Source organism: Triticum dicoccoides, chromosome 6B, assembly GCF_002162155.2.
Source record: "Triticum dicoccoides isolate Atlit2015 ecotype Zavitan chromosome 6B, WEW_v2.0, whole genome shotgun sequence".
In the NCBI taxonomy this organism is placed as follows: Eukaryota; Viridiplantae; Streptophyta; class Magnoliopsida; order Poales; family Poaceae; genus Triticum; species Triticum dicoccoides.
In genome coordinates this window covers 697,885,503-697,911,654 of record NC_041391.1, presented here as the reverse complement: position 1 = coordinate 697,911,654, position 26,152 = coordinate 697,885,503, and the positions used below count along the sequence as shown (strand labels likewise).

Below are 26,152 nucleotides of genomic sequence, written 5' to 3'. Positions count from 1 at the left end.
ACCTCATAATAGGTATTGTACCAAAATTTATATAACGGCGTATAAATACACTAAAAAAATAAAAAAAAGAATACTAATAGTGATGGATAGTAAACACGCTGCAACTAGCTTGATTAGCAGCAGCGCGTGAGAGAAGAAGCGCTGACGCTATGTGTCTTAGCAGTAGCGTGTGCCACATGCGCTACTGCTAAGTAATAGCTGTAGCGCCTTATTAGTAGCGCGACAGCACGCGCTACTAGTGGGCTTTAAACCCGCGCTACTACTAGGATTTTCCCTAGTAGTGTATCACTAGCAATGATGGGGCCACATCCTCTGTCCACCATAACGCAAATGAAATAGCCAAACATCCATTTGCAATGTGACATCTCATCGCAAGCGTGCTCAGAGGTACTATTTTGTGGATGGAAACGATGTTTTGATTATGTTCTTACAACTATGCTAAGACAATGATCATTTTTGGCCTCTTCCACCAAGTGTTTCGCATCCTACATGCATCACATTACATGAACATAATGGTACCATGTAAACACTTTACCATTGCCTCCATGGCATGTTTCCAACCGTCCAAAGGTGTTGTGCTCCTGCATACTGTAGTCACACAAGGCTAATAGAATAATTTATCGTTGATCCTTACTGGTCTCCCTTGTGCATACATCTAGGATATGATTGATGTAAGTTGCAACTATTATTTTAGATACTGCATTGATAAGGTCATGAACTCAAGATCTCTTTTCTCTAACCGTATTAAGTTCATGCTCCGTCCAGTTACTCCAAATGTCTGGACTGATTTGGGGGGGGGGGTGATAGGACATATGTTTCAACAATCCTTTCACTCCATAAAAATCATAGCTTATCGACAACGTGCTACTTGTACTAGGAGGGGAATAACGTGTAGATGATTGAACTCCAAATACTAGCTTGTCTGAATAATAACACTCTACGTTGTCACAAGAAACATATGAGAGAGAACAATAATAATCCGGTGTTATGACTACTTCTGTGCACTCCTTTTAAGATCCTCAACTATTCTTGGAATATTCAGACATCTTAGATTAGGGTCCTTTGGGCACGTTTCATCTTTGCAAACTCGACCAACCTATTGACTTCTGGCAGAACCACCTTGGTAGGTTCTAGTTTGCCAAAGCGCTCCATCCATGACAGCAAAAGCGGAGTCTTGGTGGCATGAAGGAGCTCCACACCACAAAGTGCCTTGGTTCCTTGCATCCATGCGACCATACCACCCAACACAATGTCAACATAGCCGATGTTCTCTCCTCCAAAGAATGGCTTTCCCTTGGAGAATTCCCTCAAGGCCCCACTACAAGAAATATGTCAACTTATGACCTTCTGTCAGTGACCCTCGAAGAATTGGTCATAAATTTATGACCATTTAGACCAATTGGTCAAAAGCTGTTCAGGAGGCTTTAAACCCTAAACCATTGCGACCATTTTGGTCAGAAAGGTCATAATTTCCTTACACAAAATGGTCACAAAGCAAACAGTGCTAGTCCGCTGCCTTATTTCTAGTTGTTAATGACCAATATAGATGGTCATAATCTTGTAGATTGTGGTGGGTTGTGATGACTAGGCGCCATCTCATCAGTTTTGCCTATGTGTCATGTACATGTGGCAGTTTTTGCCCTAGGTTGTGAAGCAACCTATATTTCTATCATTCCCAAAATTCCCAAAAAAATCTCATAAATTCTTTGGGTCATATCTTCATTTAAATATGTAAAAATCTTCCTTGCCTAGTTCAAAAATAATTCAAAAATATTCATTTTCCTATTCTGTTCAGAGTAACAGTTTGTGAAGGAGGTACCACTTTGGCATGTCCAAATAGCATCCATTTTCTACAGTGCTTTCCTATGCCCAAATAACCATCCTCCACCAAATGCCAGCTCAATCCATTCATTATTTTGAGCCGAGCTTCAACATTCGTAGTTATGTCCAGTGTGGTAGTTTGCAAAGCAAGTACCACCTAGGCTCCTCCTTTTGAGCTGAAAATTTGTGAAAATGGTCTTCTTAGTAACTGATCATCCTCAGCCAAAACTCACGCCCATTAGCCATGTACATTTCCCGTACCACTAATCAAACACTTGGCTGCTAATTCATGTTTGAGCATTGATTGGTCTCCTCGTGAGAATCTTATGTTGTAATTTTCTTCCTAGCACCAACCTGGGGAGTGACCAACCCACTAGACATGCCTAGGCCGCCCAGAACACATGGCAACGCCACGGTCACGCGGTGACCACGCGGCGGGCATGCGAGTTTACGCGCTCTAGAGTTGGGGCCCTCGGCTACCGCCCAAACCTCGATGTATCGCCACCAAACCATGTATTTATGATTAAATAGGTCCTTATGTAACTAGAAATGATTTTTGGGAAAAATAAATAGCAAACTATGAGGCAGCTGCAGTTCAAATTTGACCCGCTTCCAACTGAATCGGCAGAAATTTGTCTTTTTCACGAGAGGTGGATCAAATTTTTTTACACCAGACCATTTTGTCAATTGTGCATTAAATATTGCCTAGTATTTTATAAAAATTATTTGGTCCAATTTTGCAACAATTATTTGGTAGTTCCTTCACAAAAAAACCTCCTTTCGGGCACTCGAAAAATGGAAAATGGTTTTTTCGTCCAACGAAAATGAAAACTTCCTTAGGCAACATTGTTTCATATTCCAATATGCACCCTTTTGCACAATATGAGATCATTTGAACAAACTATGCCATCAATGTGGCCATAAGATTGATCATTTGGCTTGAAAGCCATGAATCTTCACACTTGATAGCTCATTTCTGGGAACACTTTTTTAAAATAATTACCGTATTACAAGTTTATTATTTTTCCTGGAAACTTGGCCACATATGATGACACAATGCGAAGGTTTCCCAATTTTTTGATTTTTTTTGAATTTTTTATGCCCGTTTGAAAATGCGGTCAAAACGGCGCGCTTGACCGTTCCTAGCTAGTGGTTGAATCTTGGAATTTTTTTGGTGTTTCTATGATTAAATAGATACTTATGTAACTAGAAATGATTTTTGGAAAAAATAAATAGCAAACTATGAGGCAGCTGCAGTTCAAATTTGACCCGCTTCCAACTAAATCGGCGGAAATTTGTCTTTTTCACGAGAGGTGGATCAAAATTTTTTACACCAGACCATTTTGTCAATTGTGCATCAAATATGGCCTAGTATTTTATAAAAATTATTTGGTCCAATTTTGCAACAATTATCTGGTAGTTCCTTCACAAAAAAACCTCCTTTCAAGCACTCGAAAAATGGAAAATGGTTTTTTCGTCCAACGAAAATGAAAACTTCCTTAGGCAACATTGTTTGCCATTCCAATATGCACCCTTGTGCACAATATGAGATCATTTGAACAAACTATGCCATGGATGTGGCCATAAGATTGATCATTTGGCTTGAAAGCCATTGATCTCCACACATGATAGCTCGTTTCAGAGAACACTTTTCTAAAATAATTGCCGTATTACAAGTTTGTTATTTTTCCTAGGAACTTGGACACATATGATGACACAATGCAAAGGTTTCCCAATTTTTTGATTTTTTTTGAATTTTTTATGCCCGTTTCAAAATGCAGTCAAAACGGCACGCTTGACCGTTCCTAGCTAGTGGTTGAATCTTGGAATTTTGTTGGTGTTTCTCTGATTAAAAAGATACTTATGTACCTAGAAATGATTTTTGTAAAAAATAAAGAGCAAACTACGAGGCAGCTACAGTTAAAATTTGACCCGCTTCCAAATGAATCGGCGGAAATTTGTCTTTTTCACCAGAGGTGGATCAAAACTTTTTTCACCCAACCATTTGGTCAATTGTGCATTAAATATGGCCTAGTATTTTAGAAAAATGATTTGGTCCAATTTTGCAACAATTATTTGGTAGTTCCTTCACAAAAAAACCTCCTTTCGGGCACTCGAAAAATGGAAAATGGTTTTTTCGTCCAACGAAAACGAAAACTTCCTTAGGCAACATTGTTTGCCATTCCAATATGCACCCTTGTGCACAATATGAGATCATTTGAACAAACTATGCCATGGATGTGGCCATAAGATTGATCATTTGGCTTGAAAGCCATTGATCTCCACACATGATAGCTCGTTTCTGAGAACACTTTTTTAAAATAATTGTCGTATTACAAGTTTGTTATTTTTCCTACGAACTTGGCCACATATGATGACACAATGCAAAGGTTTTCCAGTTTTTTGATTTTTTTTGAATTTTTTATGCCCGTTTCAAAATGCGATCAAAACGGCGGGCTTGACCGTTCCTAGCTAGTGGTTGAATCTTGGAAAACTTTTGATGTTTCTCTGATTAAATAGATACTTATGTACCTAGAAATGATTTTTGGAAAAAATAAATAGCAAACTATGAGGCAACTGTAGTTCAAATTTGACCCGCTTCCAGCTGAATCGACGGAAATTTGTCTTTTTCACGAGAGGTAGATTAAAAGTTTTGACACCCAACCATTTGGTTATTTGTACATTAAATATGGTCTAGTATTTTAGAAAAATTATTTGATACAATTTTGCAACAAATATTTGGTATGTTCTTTACAAAAAAACTCATTTTGAGCACTCGAGAAATGGAAAATGAATATTTCATGCAACGAAAATGAAAAATTTCTTAGGCAACATTGTTTTTCATTCAAGATACAAACTTGTGCATAATGTTAGACCATTTTTTAATTTTTTTTCATGTGTAAAAGTAGAAGAAAAACAAAAGGAAAAACACAATTATATGTGCTCTATTCTCATTGGTGGGTTTAGTTGTCACACGGATCGATGACATGGCGCCCATCCATTCGTCCAACTCTCCACCTCTCCATCCAGCCATCCATCTGCAGCCCAAACCCTAACCCGCACCCACACTCCTCCTCCCTCAGCTCCTCACCGCCGCCACCTCCTCTCAGATCCCCCTGTCCCCGACCCAGACCTCCCTCTCCCTGCCATCCCAACCCCGCCGCCGGCCTCCCCCACCCCCGCCGCCGCTGACCTCCTCATCACCCCCAGCACCGGCCATCCTTCCTTCCACCACCCCTCTTGTCCGAGTCGCCCCCTCACGAACAAATCTCGCGAGCCAATTCCCCTCCCCTCCCCATACCCCCATGCGCGTGATCCAGGCGGAGATGGACGCCGCCGCCGCCGTCGCCCCCCATCCCCACCGTCGATGGCCACCACCTCCTCTCCTCGAGGCCCAGTTCAAGCAGGCGAGGCGGATTGGCAGCCTTGGCCACACCGATCTGGCGGACACAGCCTCGATTCGGACAGAGGGATTTGGCAGCCATGGTGATGGGGGTCGCCTCCCTCCCCCCTCCCCTCGTCGGAGCTCACCGGCGGGGCCCTGGGCTGGCGCGGCTCCCGCGAACAGAAGCCCGTCGCAGCATCGCACAACAGCAATCCCATCGCCCCAGACCGACGCACGGCGACCTCAGCAACTCCGGCCAGGATGGTCACGGTCACGGTGAGCCCCTCTTACTCGTACGCACCATTATCATGGGGATTAGTTCTTGTCATGTGATCTGAACTAACCATTTGGCGCTCGCACTCGTGCAGTTCCACCAATACGAGGTTGTCGGGAGGGGCCTGCCGACGCCGACCGAGGAGCATCCCAGGATCTATCGCATGAAGCTCTGGGCCACCAGCGAGATCCACGCAAAGTCCAAGTTCTGGTGAGGACATGATTCAAATTCGGAAGCCTCTCGAGAATGCGTGAAGAAGAGCTACGGCCAGATCCTCGCCTTCAACAAGGTGAGCTCTTCTTCCATGCTCATTTGAGTTTACTCCGTGGTTGAATCGTAGCATTGAACAGTCCCTCGTTACTGCAGTCGATATTAACAAATGCAGTGCTCGTGTCATGGATAGCATAACCCACCTGTGTCACACCAGATTGATTTTGATGGTTTAACATAACAAGTACAACAAGTAGATAGTTTTGTTTTCACTGTGCTAGTCCTAAACCTGACTGCAAAGCACTATACGTAGGCACTGAAAGGCAGCTGGAAGTCTTTTATGGGAGTATATACTTCTTTTATCTATTATGGGAGTATATAATTAATAGATGGAATAAAGAGAAGAGAGTGTACTTAAACAACACTTCTTTTATGGGAGTATATAACTGTATCATACAATAGCATCAGCTCATGCATTTTCAATTCCTTGTCTAGGCGATACCGAATTGTTCTTTTCATATTTGGGGTGATTCTCGTACAGAGTTGTATTTCTCTAGGATTTATGTCTACAGAAGCTACATGTAGAATTCTGGTCTCTTACATTTTTCATAGAAAGTAAAAGGGAAAAGGTTAATTTTATGTATTAACATGGCCATACTAGAAGGTTAATTTTTTTGAAACAGATATCAAGGGTAATTTGAGTTATTTGTCATCTCCAAAAGCTAAACTGTTGTAGTTCTGCTGACCAACCTGCGTGTTTCACTTCAGGTGTGAGGAGGAGCCTGTGGCTGAGACTGCATCAGCATAGATGCTGCAACCCATCACAGCGAGTTCCTCGACCTCTGTTACGGACGATGCAGCAGTAACTCAAGACACCATTCATGACTCGTGCCACTTCTACATTTTCTTTCTCTGTTCTAGTTACTAACGTGATTTATTCCTGGTACTTGTTGCTGCTATATTCTGATGACTTGTTGTGACCGGTATTGAGAGATTTTGGTGGTTTCTTTGAGTACATTTAACTTGTAGTTCTCCAGTATTCCTGGTTATGGTTGGTGTTTGCACCCACTCGCTGCTATATTCTGATTACTTGTTGTGACCGGTATTGTTCAAATGATAATTACGTTGTGTTCGATTGATGTCCTGCTAGCTGCTACTACTAATTTTTACTGCCATGATGTTGATACTTCTTAGAATATGTTCAGTGCCTTAATTCTAGTAGTATTTGTTATCGAAAACATGATTGTATTGTGAGCCATCAAGCTCTTGGAGTCTTCTTAGAGCTTGCTGGTATTTACCTTTTTCCACCAATATAATATTTGCTACCATTTACTCCTCATGGTTGCTACTGTTATCCATGCCCTCATGCTTCAGGATTGACTCCTAGCTGCTTGTGTATCTATTTATTATTCTGTTAATTATTCTTTTCCTAGCTGTTCTCTGTTGGAAGGTATTGCTTTCATTTTGAATTGGCGGCCATGATAACGGTCATTTTCATTCTTCTACACGAGCTCTAGGTTGAAGAAGTTAAAAGAAGGGAACGCTTCATCTTTGATATGGAAGGTAAATGCCATTTCAGAATCACTGCTGTAATTTTCATTTTTCAAGAAGAATTGGTTGATCTGCATGGCAAATGCATGATGATTAGGAATATGATCATGTCTCCTGTAGAATTGGATTTCTCTGGCCATTTCGTAAACTAAATTTGGTTCAGTTAAAAAACTGCACTACCTGACAGTTTTGGGAAGCGAGCTTCTAACTGAAAAACGAGTTTGTTATGCTCATAATTTCAAGTTGGCCTCTACATACGAGTTGTAAAGCATGCTCTAAGGTTTCCGTAGAGTACTCGTTTGCTTCATTTGGATGTATGGTTTGAGAGCAGCCGTCCATTTAGTTTGCTGTCCAGAAATATAGTACAGTTTAATGTCGGTGGTGGTCTTGTCTTAGATAGATTCTGTAGTGTATTAATCTCACTGGGTAGAGTGGCCTACTTGCACACTTTTATTGACTCGTTGGTTACTGATTACTTTCGAGCGAGTAGCACATGTCTCAAGCAACTGTAGTATTCCTTTCCCTGAATTGCTCCCTTGTTTTGCTGTGGAGTTCCCTTGTTTTGTAGTGTATTAATAGCATCAAGGATGTATGGTTTGAGAGCTCCCTTGTTTTGTAGTGTATTACTTTTTGTTGACTAAATTCTCTTATGCGCTTGACTTGGCTTGACCCAGAACAGTAGCATCCTTGATGCGTACTGACCTTCACCTTGTTTTTTCTCTCGCAGGCTCGAAGGAGGCAATATGCAAGGCACCTCCTGATGGATATTGCTTGCTGGCTTCTGCTTTTTGAATGCTTGTATTGCCGCAGCTTGTGCCGCTATTCCAAAAGTTATGTATTTGTGAACATAGGAGATAAGTTATTGATATGTGTTCGTTTGTCTAATGTTATGCGAGATAAAGTTGTGTGAGAAAGTTTTCTATACTTGTGTTATTATTGTGGGAAAGAAGTACTATTACTATACTGACTTGAGAATATTGGCTGTAAATAAAAGAGGGCTTGGCCCACTATTGGATTGTAAAAAGGCCATGTCCAGAATTTATATTGCACTCAATACTTGGGCTCTAAAGGCCATGGCCCAAACTATGTTGGACTTGTTTCTAAAAAGAGCAATATAACTTTCAGATTCTAAAAAGGTTGAGGCCCAAAAAAAATGGATTGTAAAAGACTGCATCTCAGAAAAAAAATCCTAATTGTTGGGCCAGGCCCATTTAGCCAATCAAAGCACAGAGGAAAAAAATATAAATGGGCTGAATTAATGGGCTCGGCCCATATAAACACCGAATTGGACCGGGCTGAATCTTGTGCCACGTCAGATTGCCACGCTGGATGCCTACGTGTCCTGGGGAGGTTGCTAGTGACCAAAATGCCACAGTAGACGTATTCTGGTCATAAACGTTTGCGACCATTCCAGAAGAAAGGTCGCTATAGTCAGTTTACGACGCCCAGCTTTTGACCTTATGTTTTTGGTCACAAAAAGGTCATAAATGGAAATTTGTGACCTTTCAGTGACTAATAGTGGTGGTCATAAGTTGACATATTTCTTGTAGTGCCCCCTCTAGCATCTCCACTGCTGCAAGTGTTTGCTTTGTCCCTTCATCTTTCTCCTTGTCTGTCTTGTCCACAAACATCTTCCACCATGGAGTGACTAGCTGCAGACACATATGCATATACACAAACAATATATATTACACACTACATCGACAAACTAATAAAACTAGCACATGGACTAGTAATGGTAATAAATGATGAACCTTGTTGTCAATGTAGGCGGCCCAGAATCAAGCCCTAGCGCGTTGGTAGGGGTCGGCGGGGAGGAGGGATGATCCCATCCCACGGTAGACCTCGTCGATGTACTCCAACATGGCGAGCGATTCGTAGATGGGCACACCGTTGTGGATGAACACGGGCACCTTCTTGTTCACCGGGTTGGACTCGAGGAGAAGATCGCTTTTGTTGGCAAGGTCCTCTTCCTCATACTCATAGTTCAAGCCCTTGAAGTTCAGCGCGAGCTTCACTCACAGCGCGAATGGCCCCCTCCACGTCCCCAGAAGCTTTAGCTCTTGCGCGTCTGCCCCTGCTTCCCCTTCTTCCTATGCGGGAACTAAATGACGGAGGGAACATATATACATTTTGAGCACAACTATACCGTACATACCTTGCCGCCGGTTGTCGAGTAGACAGTGGACGACGAGCAAACGCTGAGCTTGCGGTTCGCAGACGGCGAGGAATGCACGAAGCGGGCTTGACCTTAGTCCGGCTGTGACCGGTGGACTCGCGCGTGCTGCTGGCAGGGCGACCCGAGGCAAAGCGAGCCCATGAAGCGCCATGGCGTATGTGCGTGCACACGACGGTACTCTAGTATATAATCGTGCTTGTTTAATTTGTGGCCATGGCGATAGGTAGCTCCAGAGCGAGCCCATCTCTTCCAAATAAAGTTGTAGGGAGCACTACTTGCTCTGTTGTCATGTGCGTTTGCCCCCGCCAATCATTCGTTGCTCCAAAGAGGATCCTATGTCTCCACTGAGCTGCACGAGTGCACTTGCTAGGATCGACGTCCACCGTAAGAAACCTGTCGTGTGGCCGGCTTCCGCTGCATATATGCTATCCGAGATACTGGGTTAATGGGTTTGTTTGGTAGCATTCTCAACCTAGGATGGTTGTTCTCCTCTGATGCATGTTGAGTGTAGACATGTTTAATGCATGCATTTGTTTTTGTTTGGTAGCAGTGTATATGTTAAAACATGCTGAGCTGAGACTTTGTTTGGCAGTCTATATATATTTTCAGTCTTGCACGACCAGCACGCCCTTGAATACATAGCCCATTAAAGAAAAAAAAGGTACTCTTCAGCCTGGTTTAGGCCGAAGTACATGCAACTTTGTCCTTCCGTTCACGCGAAGTGCCGGGCCGAAGTACTATTTGGCCTGGCAAAAGCCGAAGAGGCCTTTTCGGCCTAAGCATGACCGAAGCCCCGGGCACTCAGTTTTTGGTCTATAACATAGATCGAAAAGGCCTTTTCGGCCTAAGGGAGACTGAAAAGCTCGTCTTTGGCCTTAGCGAGGCCGATGGGGTCATATAATTGATAAAATTGAATTACGACATACAATTTTTGAATTTGTTAAAATAATAACAATTTTTTTTTAAAAAAATCCTGCATATATGCTATACGAGATACTAAGGGTTTATTTGGAATCATTCTTGACCTAAGATGGTTGTTCTTCTCTGATACATCTTGAGTGTAGATATGCTTAGTGCATGCATTTGCAGTTGTTTGGTAGCAGTGTATGGGCTGAGACATGCTGAGCTGAGACTTTGTTCATAGCCTATACATATTTAGACATGCCGAACAATTTTGAGTTTCAAATATTTTTTTAAAACGTGAACAATTTATGTAAACATGAAAAAAAATTATGAAGATTTTTTGAAAATTTAAACAAATTTTGGAATTTAAAAAAGTGCAAATATAATTTTTTTAATTCTGTTTTTTTGAAAATTAAAAACTAAAAAATCTGAACATTTTTTGAAAATTAAACATAATTTGGAATTTTTGAACATTTTTTGAAAATCTAACCATAATTTGAATTTATGGACCTTTCACGTCGTCACTCACTTTGCTCGTGCATGCTGATCAACGAATGGCTGCTAGGGTGTTCTCTCTTTGTGCATGCTATGATGGTATTTGGGTTGAGCTCGTGCATGTTGAGGACGCTCTATGTAGGCTACCAAACACCCAAAAGTGGGCTGGGTAGGGAACTTTTGCCCTCACGCATCTTCCATGCACCCTAGCAAATAAACCTTAATGTTCTTGTTGGCCAGTTCATGAAGCAGCTGATCAAGGCGTGTGGTCTCGTCTAGTAGACAGAAGAAATCCTATTTGTCGCTCACTGCAGTAAAGTGCCTAGCAATCACACAACTGTTGCGGCAGCAGCCACCAACTGGTCCGGCCTGTTTACATTCCTATTGCACAATTTTCAGTCTTGGGACATGTTTTTTCGGTTTTTATTTTTGATTTTCCATTTTTTATTTCTCTCTTGCCTCAAAATTTGTTATTTTTCTTTTCTTTTTTCTTTTTACATTTTAATTGCTCAAAATCACAGTTTATAAAAATGTTTTTGAAAAATTTAAATTATTATTATTTTTAAAACATGTTTGCATTATTCCAAAAGAGTTCAGAAAATTCATGGTTCACAAAAAATGTTCTCTTTTTAGAAACATGATTTTAGTTTTTAAGAATATGTTCACCAATTTTTTTCTATTTCTTATAATTTTAAAATATTAAAAACAGTTTAAAAGGAATACGTTTTTTATTTTACTTTTTAACTTTACCTATTGTGGCTGATTTTTTGTCTACTACCGCTACAATACGCAAAAAGAAATTACTTGACTCGTTAAAAGTGTCAAAATGGGTGTGTCCTGTTGTAGATGACCTATGTGAATAGGTGGACTTTTGACACAGAGAACGGTCGACACGATACTCGGGGGCGACGGTCGTGCCCTACCCAGGCTTGACTTTGGTGCCACCTTCCTAATGGCCGCTATGCGGAGGCGATGGTGGCAGAAAAACATGGGAGCTGGCACCAGCGTCCGACTCAGATCTAGCTTGGAGCTGATGCTGGCAGCTCAAGCACCTTTTGGTGGCTCGGGCAACATTCGGTAGACAGGTGTCGTGAGCGCCCGTGGTCTGTGTGACACCCAGATCCGATGTTGGTGGCGATGGTAGTCGACCCTGCCCAATCGATCGGTGGATTGGGTTGTGAGTCTGCCGTCGAAAGATGATGGCGACGGTGCCAACGGGTGTCGCGTTGATAGATCGTCTAAGACGCGCTTCTCCCGTCCCAACCCCATTTGCTGTAGGGGAAAACATGAGGTTCAAATTTCCTCATATTGGACGATGATGCCACCTTTGTTAGGACCGTCCGGGGCATCATTTTGAAGATGATCTTGGCTTGAGGGACCCGTGGACTGGTGGGAGTATTGTGCTGCAACCGCTTCATTGTCTCTCTTGTGTGATTTGGGTGGCTGAGGAATGGAGATGATGCACGGCGGTGGGTACCAACGATTCTCCGTTGCAATCTGGCTTTGGAAGGTGATGTGCGGTGGCAGTGTTGGTGATGTTTGAGGGCGATGCAAATGACCAAGTCATCGATGCTCATCGAAGTTGATGGAGCTAGATAGTGACCATGGGATTAGCTTCACATGTCAGATTCAAGTTGGCGACATGTAGTGGCGAACCGTGGTGTATTGTTTGTGGGTTATTTGCCATGTCTAGATTTACCACTGAATATACTTGCTTTGAAGGCTAGGGATCGCCAGAGCGTCTCCAACGTGAGATTTCTGCGGTAGTGTCTTTTGTTGTCCCATCGATCAACATCACTCGTGTATCAGCGAATATTCTTGGACCCACATGCGACATTTGGTGATTAGCTGCTTGCCTGGTGTGTGCATGGTTTTTAGCAGCATGGCTGGGTCCATGTCTGGATCGTGCGGGCTTGCATGGTCTTCTTTGGGGCCAGCAACTATTCGGTGAAGATTTATGTTGCTCTTTTTCCGCTCCTTTTGTATTTCCCTCCGTCTTGGCATGTTTTTGGTCCTTGCTAGCATTATCCTATGTGTGGGCACGTTGGGATTGGTTGTGTGTATTCTAGTCGTGCAGTGACCAGGTGTGTGCTTATTGTGTTTGTATCCTCTTGATGCTTCATTATGTGTTAATAAATAACACCCTTTATAGAAAAAAAAGGATATGGGTCGACTCTTATGGGTTCAGCAACGTAATTTGGAATATCTATTACCCATACCAAGAAACATTCTGGGCTTCGGCGTTGTGTTTGTTTTTTGGGCTGAAGCAATACATCGGCCTACATGGCCTAATGGCAAAAACCCAGGGTGGTCAATGGGGCACCCTTATATTTCGCCTTCAGCGAGTTTGCTTTCAGACTCGCTGAAGGGGTGAGCGAGCTGGCCGGCCCATGAGTTTAGGAGACGACAACTGCTGTCCTTTTTTCATCTTTTTTCTTTTATTTCTGTACTATTTTTTATACTTTAAAATATTCTAAATATATTTATATATATTACAAAAACACTCTTAAAAAATTTGAAAAAAATATTGAATAGGTATTTATAAAATGTTGAACAACTATTTGAAAAAGGTTAAACAAGTATTTAAAAAAATGTTGATCATGTATATAAAATGTTGATCAAATATTTGAAAAATGTTGAACAAATATTCGAAAAATGTTGAACAAGCATTTGAAAAAATGTTGATCATGTGTGTAAAAATATTGAATAAGTATTTGAAAAATGTTGAACAAGTATTTGAAAAAATGTTTGAAAAGTATTTGAAAAAATGTTAATCATGTATTTGAAACTATTAAACAAGTACACATCGCGCCAACGACTTGTTGCATGCAAGACACGGGCGCAGTGGCTAGCTTAGCGAGCCCTCTCCAAGAAGAGCAGAGATTGATCCCCACCTCTCCCATTTTTCCATTCCCTTTACAGTTTAACTGTGTGCAAAAATGGGCCGGCCCAACTATTCTACACCCTTCATCGAGAGTTTTCTACAGGCTCGCTTAATGCGAGAAATAGTCGGCGTGGGTCCATGGTCCACTCTGGCCACCTTCGGGCTACAACATGAACATTTTATTTATGCGGATTTGATTCTCCATGGTTCTCACGAAATAGCTATCTAAGTAACAATATAATGCTCCATTGATGGCAATCTCGTCGTGTAATGTGGCATATTTATAGCAACGGCTTAGATATCACTCCCTTGCATAAACAATAATATAATAAATACCAGTTTCTCCTTCTATGTATATACAACAATTCTCCACATTCTTCAAAAATAGGGTTCAAACCACCTGTCGTTACTTCTATAAAGGATGCTGGAGTAACCGCCTCCTCATGCTATAAAGAATGCTGGAGTAACCGCCTCCTCGGGCCATCCAGACGATTTTCTCTGTCCGCACCGTCTGATCTTTTTAGTGATGTACATTTTCGATGTCTAGGAAGTGGTGGGACATTGATTCTTTAGTTACATTAGTGCAACCTAAAGAGGTGGATGATGAGTGGACCTCATTACGTGTGGGTCGTGACACGTCTCCAACGTATCTATAATTCACTACTACAGGACCGAACACCATGACCCCTTATCAGTGACCGACCAGTTTGGGACGGTCACTGATGTGGGTCATCACTAGCCGGCCACTCTAAAGGCATCAATGATGACAATCACCACTGAACGACCAACTTGGGGGATCACTGATGACTTGTCATTGTTGATCCCATTCCCCTAGTGTTCTAGACTGATCACTGATGACACATGAGTCATCACTGACCGGCCACAAACATTAGGTGGGTCACTAATAATAAGTCAAGAACGACCGGCCAGTTTTACAGAGTGGTCATTGATGAATTACAGTTTTCACTGTCCGTTCGTTCCAAATTAGGGGGGGGGGGTTAATGATCCTCCCCGCTCCCGAGAGCTTGTCTGTGCGGCTCCGAGCTGATCCCTCGGGATATAAAAGGTAGGAACCCAATTTTTTCTCATCTGTTCACTCAGTTTCCCCTTCCTCATCCATTCAAACACATGGGAGTGAGAGGAGGGCATAATCTGTAGCCATCATCGTTGTCGCTGGGTTCCTGCAACATAACAAGCTACTCTGGCAGTCGCCGGCGTTCCTTCGCCACTGATCCTCATCTTTCAGTCAATTCACACAAAAAAGGCCGAGAGCTCACATCCTTATTAACCCTACCCTGATCCCCTTTTCATTGTGTTGTGATTTACTTCAACGAATTATAGGGTCAATCAGATCTTCATGTATATCCACTATGACTAGATCAATAAGAGTAAGACGTCCATTAATTTGCACACAAATGTTTTTTTGACACCCACTACTTGCTTATGAGTGGAATCAACAGTGTTCAATTTAAGCTTGCTAATAAAAAAAGATTGTCATATAAAGACTTACAATGATGGAAGCACTAGCCCCTAGATCACATCATGCTTTGAACTTGTTAATTCCCAACTCTAGTTCAATAGTAGGCTGAAATATGTCCTCTTGTTGAGCCAACAACTTATCAATCAATCTTTTATATTCCCAATTTAATGCGTGTAAGTATGTGGGAACAAGATGAATGCATTTTTTGTGGGGTTCATATTCTCATCCTTCCAGAACTGGTTTCTTCAAAAAATTTGTCATTTTATCGAAATCTTTCACAATGTAATTGTTGTCAAGTATTTCAGACATGTCTTCATCATTCCTCATCATCTTTACTGTTTATATCGGATTTGGTTCCAGTTTACCTGGAAATTTGGCTTCGATGAGGGTTTTGCTCTTAGCTATTTTAACAACTTGTGCCTCCATATTGCGCGTTCATTCTTGAGGATCATGCACATCAGTTGTTAGTCTAGCTTTATGGGTCATTTGACGAAGACAATAATCATGAGCTTTCAAGAGTTTGCGTAAAGGTATTGTTTTGCTCAAGTTAGGTAGTAATAAAAGCTTTGAGGGTTTTCTCTAGGGTTTGGCGATTAGTGTTATTATCCCCTCAATTATAATTATTCGGTGCTCATGCAGTGTTAGGATATGGTTGTTTCTTATAATTAGAACCATTTTTTATCCTTCCACCCATGACTGTAAGTATTGCAAGCAATAAAGTTGACATCACTGGCATTAGCTTCACAAAATCATTTATGAGGACTTTCTCTTTACCTTTTATCATACCCTATGAGCTCACCAATTTTTACCATAAGCTCTTCATTCTTTTTTTCATTGATGTCATTTACCTTCCTAGACGTGGATCTATTAACATGCCATTGAGCATGGTTTTTCTTACATATCATCCGGGAGTTCATATGCTTGAGTAGCCTGTTTTCCCATGATAGTTTCGCCTGCGACAATGTCAAACATGTTGTTTGATAAAGTGTTTAAGGCATTATAAAATACATTAAGGATTAGCCATTCCTTTGATGCCATGCTTAGGAAAGTTTCTAACGCCTTCCTCATGCATTTGCACTCAAGCGCCAATGGCTCGCGGTCTTCCTACCTAAAAGCTGAAATATTAGCATGTGGTTATACGATTTTTGCAGGTAGAAAATATTTAGTCACGAACATATTGCAGAAACTAATTGCTCCTTTAGATAATACTAATTAGACATTATTTAGGCAAAATTATTAATGAAAGGAAATAAGTGTAATGTTTATGTGCATCGGGATCAATATCTTTTATGCGAGTCATGTCATAAAGTTCTGTAAAAATATGCATATGCATACTTGCGTACTCCACAGCAGAGCCTTCAAATTGGTTTTGCTGAACCATAGTTAGTAGGTTTGGTTTTATCCCATTCTCATTTTTTACATCATGTTGTGCAATAAGTGCACACATATAATCATTATTGGGAGTAGCAAACATCACAAGCTTTTTGTTAGATTTAATACAATGATTTTGTGTTTTCTTAACTTGGGAAATAAAAATAACAATGACAATAAATAAAAACTAAAAATAAAATAAATAACAAGACTCTAGTAACCTCACTAGGGTAGGAAAAATACTTCCCCAACAACGATGGCAGAAAAAAGGTTGATTACCTTTGACCCAGTTTCGGATGTAGATATAGCCTCCCTCCCTAGAGACCATAGGAATGGATTTATCAAATCTAGAAAGTGAATTAAGCTTAGTGAATAAGTACCTTCAAGTACTTTGTTATTTCAAAGTGTTAATCAACAATGGCAGCGGTAAACACCATTACATATATCATCTGAACATATTATGTGGGAGATGCATACTAATAACAACACGACCGACTACCTCCGACATTGAGGATCTATTTTTCAACCTCAGCCCTATCCGATTCGTGGAGTTACCTTGTTTATTAACAAAATATCTAGACTAACACATTGAGTGTGTCATAGTCTCCCCAGAGACTTGATTCTGCCTACCATACTGGCCTAGTGTCACCACTTTCGTCATAGCTTTCCTCTCACCTCTGCACTTTACCTCTCTGTCCAGATCTTGGGAGTCTCGGGTACCGGTGAGCCCTGGGATTGAGGTAGAGACAAAGAGGCAAAAGTTTGCACAATAATATGGAATAAATCTATCTTTAAGTAATGTGGCGACCCCTCATTGCGCATACACAGGGGTGTGAGGCTATGTAAGTGCATCTAGTGCCCCTTAGTGATTTTGGTGTATTGAAGACTTATAGGTTAAGGGACTAATGCGTTTGTGAGTGTACACAGGTCTATAAGTCTATGAGGAGTTTGATATTTGCAGAGAAAGTCGACCCCTAAAAATGAAGTTCTTCAACTGAGGACTTTGATATTCTGAAGACTTTCTGAAGACTTTGAAAGTGAAGAAATTGGTGTGACCTTGAAGACTTGGTATTCATTTGTGGAACATGAAGCGTGAAGACTTTTGTTTTCGTAGTTTCATTTTCTCTTTCTTGAGTCATAGGAAACACCGTACTGTTAAAGGGGGTCGAGGAAATACTAAGGAAAAATTTCCAGGTGATGCTCAACTCAAAATCCTACACCTACCAATCCCTTCGAGTGAAGCCTTTGGAAATCTCATATAGTTCAGTCACTTTCTTCAGTGACATAGACGAAGTTCTTCTGGTCGCTGATGAATTTGTTCTGACTGAGGAGTTAGGAATTCGTCAGTGCGAATTACCTACACAGTGAGGAACATGATAGCCCTAAGGAATTTGAGAGTCAAATTTCCGACCGTTGCTGTGCTGCGCGCCAGCTGTCCCAAAATATCTTATCCACCTAACGGTCATATCATTGAAGGGCATTTATGTCTTATCATGTCTGGCTGCTCCCTAGGCTATAAATAGCCCCCCCTACAACCACTAGCTGGTTGGCTGCTCCGAGAGAACTTGACACTTGTCATTTGAGAGCAACCCATCCTCCGAGGACTTTGAGCGAAAATCATCAAGTGAGGAAAATCCCAAACCCAAACACCTACAAACCCCAAAGTGATTGAGCATCACTGAAGAAATTGATCCTGCGTGGATCCGACGCTTGTTACCTTTGAAGACTGTGCTTCTTCCAGACGGTTAGGCGTCAAGGTCTAGAGCATCCAAGAGGAATTGTGGATCGCCGAGTGACCAAGTCTGTGAAGGTTTGGAAGTCGCCTGAAGACTTACCACGAGTGATTGGACGGGATCTGTGTGATCTTAGTTCAAGGAGAATACGGTGAGGACTGGGTGTCCTGAGCTGCGTGCTCACAGACTGGGTGTCCGGGACTGCGTGTCCTCGAGTTTAGATACTCAGCCGCTCCAACCAGACGTACAACTGAGACAGCAGTTGGAACTGGTTTACCAAATCATTGTCTTCACCAACCTACTGGTTCTATTTCCTCAACCCTTTCATTTCCTCATTACTGTGTTGAGTGTTTGTTCATATCTGTGTTTGAAGACTTTGACTGAAGACTTTCTCAATTTCCTCAGTTCAATTTCTTCAGTCTGTTTGTCTTCATCTTGTGTTATCCTGTGATTACGCTTTCTGTACTCTGTGCTAGTCTTCATTTCATCATGATGACCATGCTTGTATTCTGTTATGCTTACTTCTGAGTACTTATTCCGCTGCTAATAGTTCTTCTCTAAGGAATTTCCTCACCGGCAAATTCCTCAGTGAAGAATTCATAAAAATCGCCTATTCACCCCCCTCTAGTTGACATAACGCACTTTCAATTGGTATCAGAGCAAGGTACTCCCTTGTTCTTTGTGATTTTGGTTTAACCGCCTGGAGTTTTAGTTATGTCGACCGCAGGTATGATCAAGGTCTCGGCTGGGTGTCCTACCTTTGATGGAACGGACTACCCCTACTGGAAAAACAAGATGCGAATGCATCTCGAGGCAATTGACAACGATCTCTGGTATGTTGTGGAAAATGGAGTTCCCTCTGTTTCACCCTCACTGAACGCTACCGATGTGAAGAGATTCAAGCAACTCGATTCTCAAGCGAAGAATATCATATGTGGCCATCTGAGTAAAGGACAGTATGGAAGAGTGAGTGCTTTGGAAACTGCTAAGCTTATCTGGGATAGGCTGTCCAAAGTGAATGAAGGAGTCTCAACTCAGCGCGACTCTCGAGTTGATGTTCTTCGAAATCTCTTCAACCGCTTCAAAAGACTCGACAATGAAAATGTCCAACAAACCTTCGATCGCCTCACTGACATCTCAAATGAGCTTCAAGCCCTCGGTGCCACTGACATCACTGACCATGAGGTGGTGAAGAAACTGTTGAGATCGCTTCATTCCTCATTTGATACTCTGGGTCTGATGATACAAGAACAGGCTGACTACAAGTCTCTTGATCTTGCCGATATCCTCGAAAGGCTAAATACTCACGAGTTCCAGCTTGCTGAAAAGAGAGATCTCTATGGTTCGAGCTATGGCAAACCACGTGCCCTGAAGGCCAAGGTTGTGTCTGAGTCTAAATGTGAGGACTCTGGTAGTAGCCTTGGTGATCCTGAAGAACTGAGCCAGGAGCTAGCACTGCTCGTGAAGAAATTCCAGAAGTTCTCAAGACGTGGTCGCTTTGGAAAATCCTCAAGAAGCAGTGATTCCTCATCAAGTGACTATAAGACAAGGCTGTGCCACAAATGCAAGAAACCTGGTCATTATATTCAAGATTGTCCTCAGTGGGAAAAGGAATTGAAGAAGAAGAAATACAAGGATTATAGTTCTGATGATGCGAAGAAGAAGAAGAAATCATCAAAATCTTCGTCATCAAAATCCTCGAAGTCTTCATCTCACAAGAAGAGCAGCTCCAAGAAGGCTCGGGCATTCATTGGCAAGGAAATGGACTCTGAAGCTGAATCTGAGGAAAATGAGGAAGAGGAGGCGTCTGAAGAATCCGAATCTAGGGTGGCGAGTCTGGCTTTCGCTACTGCTTTCGTTAGCAAGTCCATCTTCAACACTGAAGAAACTGACCCCACCGACAAGCCTGATGAAGATAACGATGACTACGCTCCCACCTATTGCTTCATGGCAAAAGGTGCAAAGGTACTCAAATACACCTCCTCTGAATCTAGTGAAAATGAATCTGATGAGAATCTCAAGCCCAGCTACTCTAAACTTGCAAAGATTGCTGTAAAACATCAGAGGGCTCTTGAAAAGGTTCAAAACATGCTAGACAAAAGTGATGATATGTTGGGTGAAGAAATGGATCGCACTAAAGCCCTGACTGAAAATCTTCAGAGACTTCAGTCTAGGTTTGATAACCTTCAAAGTCATCATAACACTCTCTTATCTGATCATGAGAAACTTTCTTATGAATTTCTTCAAAGAAAGCAAGATATTGAGAAGCTAAGAGTGAGTTATGAAGATCTTCAGAAGGAGCGCGATTCATTACTTGCTCAACAAATCAGCACTTCTCAGGAAGAATTTGTTCCTCCATGCTTAAAGTGCATTGAACGTGAATCTGCCAATTCTTCACCTGAATGTTCAAATGCTTCAACTGTTACAAATTCTTCACCTGCCTCTGCTATCACTAATTCCTCATCTGAGGACATTACTAGTATCACTGACGATGCAGGGCTGAAGGAACTGTACACAACAGGCATGTACAAAAGCCTCAAAGGGCATCAGATTATCTGTGATGTGGTCAAAAAGCAGATCCTCAACAGAAACCCTAGGAAAGAGGGTATTGCCTTTGAGAGGAAACTTAATGCTGATGGAACATATTGGAAGCCTGAGCAGTACCCCAAAACCTCATGGGTTGCTGCAAAGGGACCTCCAGTTGATCCATCCATGTTATCTGGCTTTACATGTGAATCTCCTCATTCTTCTGATGAGTCATTTGACTCCAACTATAAACTGTTCAAAAATCAGAATGGTGAAGTATTTGCTAGATATGTTGGGACTAACTGCAGGAACAGTTCCCCTATGAAGAAAATCTGGGTTCCCAAAAGTTATGTTGAAAGTCTTCAGGTGAATGTCCTCATGACACCACCTGTGAAGAATAGGAACCCCAGAACAAACTCTTCATATGGACCTAATTCTTCATATGGATCCAAGTCCTCATATGGACCAAATTCCTCACGAGGATCAAATTCCTCAAATGGATCAAAGTCCTCATATGACTATCATCGTGCTAACAACTCTGTTTCGCAGGGTAAAGCTAAGGGCTACGAATATGCACATTATTCTTCAAATCATTATGTTCATAAGTCCTCGAAGAATTTCTCTGCTTATTCATATGCTTACCCTAACCCCTCATATGTGAAACGAAATGGTTTGGCTTCTATGCCACCATTCTCGTATGGTGCTCGCAGAGTGATGAACTCTTTGCCACCCCTTCAGATGTGGGTGGTGAAGAAAAAGAACTAATCTCTTCTGCAGGGTCAGGTCTCCAGACGTGCCTTAACGTCTGAAGAATTTGCTGGGGACCTGACAAAATTGCCTGAAAGGACGCAGGCTAGCCATGATGAAATGAACTTTCATTTCACACGTCCTCATATTGCTATATCTGTTTACTGCTTGATGAAATTGATCTGATGAACTTGATATCATATTATTCATTGATGAAGCATATGAGATTGTAAGTTACACTAATTCATCTGCAGGATGATCAACCCAAAACCACTGAATGGGTCCTCGATAGTGGATGTACAAATCACATGACTGGTGACAAGAATCTTTTGATGGATGCTCCCTTATCACCGTCACATCTGAAGCATATCATCTTTGCTGACAAAGGCAAAAGTCAGGTATTGGGTCTTGGTAAGGTTGCGATCTCTAAGGATAAACACATGGACAAAGTCATGCTTGTTGAGTCCTTAGGATACAATCTCATGTCAGTCTCAATGCTTTGTGATCTTGATATGGTTGTTGTCTTTGGCAAGTATCACTGTGTTGTGATTATGGAAGCTGACAATTCCAAAGTCTTCAAAGGCTTTAGGAGAGGAGATTTGTATATTGTTGATTTCTCTACAGGACCACAACCAGCCGTGTGCCTACTTGCAAAAGCTTCAGAAGGCTGGCTATGGCATCGACGACTTGGTCACGCAGGCATGAGGAATTTGCACACGCTTGCGAAAAAGAAGCATGCCATTGGCATTGAGAATGTCAAATTCCTCAAGGATCACTTATGCGGAGCCTGTGAAGCTGGAAAAATGACCAAGGCCAAGCATCCAGCGAAGACTATCATGACCACTACTCGTCCATTCGAATTGCTTCACATGGACCTCTTCGGACCTAATCATTACTCAGCAGTCACTAATGCTACTTCTCTATATGGTTTTGTTATTATTGATGATTACTCTCGATATACATGGGTACACATTGTTACTTACAAACATGAAGTGCAGGAAGTCTTCAAACAATTTTCTTCGAGGGCTTCAACCAACTTTGGTGTGAAGATCAAGCACATCAGAAGTGACAATGGAACTGAGTTCAAGAATTCCGGTCTTGATGACTATCTTGATGAACTTGGTATTACTCATGAATTATCTGCTCCTTATACTCCTCAGCAAAATGGCGTCGTGGAGCGCAAGAACAGAACTCTTGTTGAGATGGCTCGCACTATGCTTGATGAATACAAAACGCCTGATCGTTTTTGGATTGATGCAATTGATACTGCGTGCCACATCATCAACAGAGTATATCTTCACAAATTCTTCAAGAAGACGGCCTATGAACTCTTCACTGACAAGAAACCCAATGTGAGTTATTTTAAAGTCTTCGGTGCTAAATGTTGGATTAGAGATCCTCACCACAATTCTAAATTCGCACCGAAAGCACATGAAGGTTTCATGCTTGGTTACGGAAAGGACTCGCACACCTACAGAGTCTTCAACATTGTTCTTCACAAGATTGTTGAAACTGTAGATGTGCGGTTCGATGAAACTAATGGCTCGCAAAGAGAGCACCTACCTTCTGTGTTAGATGAACCAGCACCTAAGGATTCTATCAAGTTCAAGGCAACTAAGGATGTCATTCCTACTGAAGAATTTGCTGAAAGAATTCATTCCAGTACACGAAGAACGTCGAGCTGACGCACCTGAAGATAATGCTGAAGACAATGGTGCTGAGGAAAATGATCAAATACCTCGATGACAACCAGCTCATCCTCGCGTTGCAAAAGAAGTACAAGTTGACAAGATCATCGATGACATTGAAGCGCCAGGTCCTCTCACACGCTCAAAAGCTTCACATTTATCTAACTTTTGTGGGCACTATGCTTTTGTCTCTATCACAGAGCCCACTAAGGTAGATGAAGCATTTTTGGAGCCGGAGTGGATTCAGGATATGCAAGAAGAATTACATCAGTTCGAGCTCAACAATGTCTGGGAACTAGTTAAGCGTCCAGATCCTCGCAAGCATAATATCATTGGCACTAAGTGGATCTACCGCAACAAGCAAGATGAAAATGGCCTTGTGGTAAGGAATAAGGCACGACTAGTAGCTCAAGGCTACACACAGGTTGATTCGATGAAACTTTTGCACCTGTTGCTAGACTTGAGGCTATTCGCATATTACTTGCTTATGCTAATCATCATGATATCATCTTATATCAAATGGATGTGAAAAGTGCATTCCTTAATGGTAAGCTTGAGGAAGAAGTATATGTTGCTCAACCCCCAGGTTTTGAAGATCCAAAGAATCCTGACAAAGTCTTCAAACTTAATAAGGCCCTCTATGGCCTCAAGCAAGCCCCTCGGGCGTGGTATGATACATTGAAGGAATTCTTCGTGAAGAATGGCTTCACACCCGGTTCACTCGACCCTACTCTCTTTACTAAATCTTATGATGGTGAACTGTTTGTGTGCCAAATATATGTTGATGATATTATCTTTGGCTGTACTGACCAACGTTATAGTGATGAATTTGCCTATATGATGAGTGAAGAATATCAAATGTCTATGATGGGAGAGTTGAAATTTTTCTTAGGTCTTCAAATTCGTCAACAGCGCAATGGCATATTCATATCTCAGGAGAAATACCTCAAAGATGTACTGAGGAAATTCGGCATGCAAGATTGCAAAGACGTCAAAATTCCTATGCCCACAAAAGGCCATCTATGCACTGATGAAAATGGTATTGACTTCGATCACAAGGTATATCGCTCCATGATTGGTTCTTTATTGTACTTATGTGCATCTAGGCCAGATATAATGCTTAGTGTTTGCATGTGTGCCCGATTTCAAGCTGCACCGAAGGAATCACACCATAAGGTTGTGAAGCACATTCTTCGATATCTAGCTCACACACCAACACTAGGATTATGGTACCCCAAGGGCTCTGTTTTTGATCTCATTAGATATTCTGACTCTGACTATGCTGGTGATCGTGTGGACCGCAAGTCAACTTCTCGCACTTGTCATTTCCTCGGACGATCTTTGGTCTGTTGGTCCTCGAAGAAACAGAACTGCGTATCACTGTCTACTGCGGAAGCTGAATACATTGCTGTTGGCTCTTGCTGTGCTCAACTGCTTTGGATGAAGCAAACGCTCAAGGACTATGGCGTCAACGTGAAGAATGTGCCTCTCCTCTGCGACAATGAGAGTGCCATCAAGATTGCTCACAACCCAGTTCAGCACTCGAAGACAAAGCACATTCAAATTCGTCATCATTTTCTTCGTGATCATGTGTTGAAGGGCGACATCTCCATCGAGCACGTGAAGACTGAAGAACAGCTAGATGATATCTTCACTAAGCCCTTGGATGAGAAGAGATTTAGCAAGTTGCGGTGTGAGCTAAATATCTTAGAATCTTCGAATGTTCTTTGAAAAGGACACACATCCTAACACTTATGCAAAATTGATGACTTAGATGTGCAACACATGAAGAAACGTTTTTCTTCAACCAATGAAGAATAATACTCTAAGTGTGAAGAAATTAATGAAGAATTTGATTCTCAGAACCCTACGACAATTGTACGCGGTGTCTGAAATCATCATTCTTATACGGTGGGTCACGCCACCACAAAAAGTTGAAAATCTTCAATTTGAGTTTTTCCTCAGTTTTGAAATTCTTCAGTTTTTTTAAATTCTTCAACTTTGCAAAATCTTCACTGTTTCCTTCGTTTTTCTTCATTGGCTATATATATATGAGTTTATGTCCTCTACAGCATTCACTTATAGCTACTTCTTCAAGTTGTTTTTTCTGCTAAGTGAATGTGATCGGACCCTTCCCCCCTATGCTATACTCAACCCAATCTATTCACAAATTCTTCATGTGCGTTCTATTTGAAACTCGTTCAAAGTGTTCACTGTGTCCTTGGCAGCTGAAGAAATTGCGAACGAAACTGATAAAACAAATCTTATCCAAATTTTCAATTTTGCCGCTCAAACTGTTCCGCATCCCACGATGCATTATTCTATTCACCCACGATCGTACACGATCTCCACTACACAGTACGTGGGTGACACATGTCGCGTGAAGGAGAAAGGGCAGGGGCACATTCGTCCTAAATCTTCGGGCGAACAGTTTTTCACCGTGTCTATAAATACCCCTCTCCCCTTCCTCACTTCATTTACTCCGCTCGACCATCTCTCTCCCGCTCGAGCTCCTCAAATCCTAGCGCCACCACTACTCCATCGCCGCCGGTGAGGAAGAGCTTCGCTGCCTCGACCTCGTCGCCGTCGTACTCACGCCGACCGTGGAAATCTTCACTCCGCCGCCGCCGTAGCTGTATTCCTCCGCCGAGTTAGGGCAAGGAAGATCTAACCTGACGAACTTCCCGTCTGTTCTTCTTAGTTCGTCGTGTTCTTCATTTCAGGTAATTAAAAGTTACTTTTATTACTCGCTTTGATTCTCAAGCTTTCCTGAAAATCTTCAAAGGTGTTTATTCTTCAAATCTTCACACATACGAACACCACACACTTCATATGATCTTGAACTGTTTCTCTAAGCAACCATTTTCTTCAAGATTCCCTAATTGTGTGGATCTTCGATCTGTAC

General features: G+C 41.8%; 1 pseudogene; it reads right to left on the bottom strand.

Annotated features, from left to right (window-relative positions):
- Nucleotides 1-1,047: 1,047 nt before the first annotated feature.
- On the bottom strand, nucleotides 1,048-9,571 carry LOC119323351 (annotated as a pseudogene).
- Nucleotides 9,572-26,152: the final 16,581 nt, after the last annotated feature.